Source organism: Phascolarctos cinereus, unplaced genomic scaffold, assembly GCF_003287225.1.
Source record: "Phascolarctos cinereus isolate Bilbo 61053 unplaced genomic scaffold, phaCin_HiC Scaffold_726;HRSCAF=1367, whole genome shotgun sequence".
Classification (NCBI taxonomy): domain Eukaryota; kingdom Metazoa; phylum Chordata; class Mammalia; order Diprotodontia; family Phascolarctidae; genus Phascolarctos; species Phascolarctos cinereus.
In genome coordinates, this window is record NW_027556098.1 from 39,273,818 (window position 1) to 39,275,634 (window position 1,817).

General features: G+C 41.7%; 1 pseudogene; it reads right to left on the bottom strand.

The window, feature by feature from the left end:
- Window positions 1-399: 399 nt before the first annotated feature.
- On the bottom strand, window positions 400-830 carry LOC110200854 (small ribosomal subunit protein uS11 pseudogene; annotated as a pseudogene).
- Between the last annotated feature and the right edge of the window lie 987 nt (window positions 831-1,817).

Here is a 1,817-nt window from a genome sequence, read left to right on the forward strand (position 1 = left end):
CGTTGCCTTGCACTTAATGGTGATGTGCACTTAAGAGATACTGAGAGAACAGACATTAATATAGACTATTACCATTTCCCAAGGAAGTTTAATCAATGTAAATCAGCCACCACAGCAAGAAGACATAAAGATTTTAAAATTACCTTGGCCAGGGATTTTTGGGCCAAGTAGAGAGATGGAATCTGAGAGAATGGTAAGGTTAGAATTTAAATTCCCTTGTAAAAGGAGGAAGTTGGGGGAAGCAGTAATGCTTCATAAAATATCAAGAAGTAGCAAATGGGGAATTTTGTGTCACATGACCAACAAAGTGGAGGATGAGACCTTCCTTCTAGTTCTCACTAATTTTTTTTTTTATCATTGTGACACATTTATTGACAAAAATAATCTGGCACACAATATTCACAGATGGTGACCACGGTGACCACCCTTTCTACAAGTACTGTCAGAGGGGATTGGTGTGACATCCTCAATCTGCCCAATCTTCATTCCAGAATGTGCCAGGGCTCTCAGGGCTGACTGTGTGCCAGGGTCAGGGGTCTTAGTCCTATTTCCCCCTGTGGCCCAAAGTTTGATGTGAAGCACAGTGATACCTTGTTCTTTACATCTCTGGGCAACATCCTGAGCAGCCAACATAGCAGCATAGGGAGATTTGTCTCTGTCAACCTTGACCTTCATCCCACCAGTCACCTGGCAGATAGTTTCTTTGCCAGAGAGATCAGTCACATGGACAAAGGTGTCATTGAAGGAAGCAAAGATATGGGAGCACCAAACACGTTCTCAAGGCTGATGACCTGCTGTTCCTTCTTTTCCTTACCCTTGTGAGGTGCCATTTCTGTTCCTCCGCTTGGGCTGCTAACACCAGAGAAAATGTCTCACTAATTATTTTTTTAAAATGCCAAAGAGGAATTTTGGCTAGAGGTAGAATAACTATAATTTTCCACAGGATTAAAAAGAAAAACAAGAACACCAACAAGGTAACAGCTCGATAAACTAACAATAGGGAGCAATAATCTATAATGTATTCACCCCCCTCTCTCCACCATCAGCCTCATGCTTCAGCAGGACATACAAACAGACCCATAGTCCTTTGTGACCCATTCAGGGAATTCCCTTCTACCATAGAATCTCTGAAAGAGGACCTCATCCTTATTCTTCCTTTATCATCTTATTGCAACAATGAGTAGACATTGATTTGGCCTAGCCGTGTGAGTAGGAAGGACAGGTAAAAGTTGGGGAGAACTTCTGCCTAAAGTGTCTCCTAGTTTAGGGAACTGTCAGGCTGCAGATGGTCAGCCTGGAACAACCCACCCATGTTTTCTCCAACTTCAAAAAAAAAGTGGCAAATATTGATTCAGCCTAGTGAGAGAAATAAAAACAAAAATAAAAACCAGAGGGAACTAGGGTAGAGGACCTGCATATTTTACTGCCCCTGACCAGGGGGAAAGGGAACTAGAATCCATCTGGAACCAGTCCCATCTGCTCAAAAGATACTTGGAGCAAGGACCGAAGTTAGTGAAAAGCAAATTCCCTGATGTGAGAGGAGCCTGACACAGTGTTGTAGTCCAGCCATGGGAGTAAACTGTCAAAGGAAGAAGAATCATAAAGTGAATGAGAAGGGAATATAAGTTTTCTCACCTCTCTACATATTCAGAAGACTTCTACATCCTTCCAAATATACATATTATTTCCTGTTCAACTCAGACTAGAGTAAGGTTTCAACATTACCAGCCCTCCACTGACACCTTCTTCCTCTCTATTAGTTTTTCCTTTTGCACCTGATTTAAAAAAAAAATAGTATTCTCTTTTCCCCAATTACA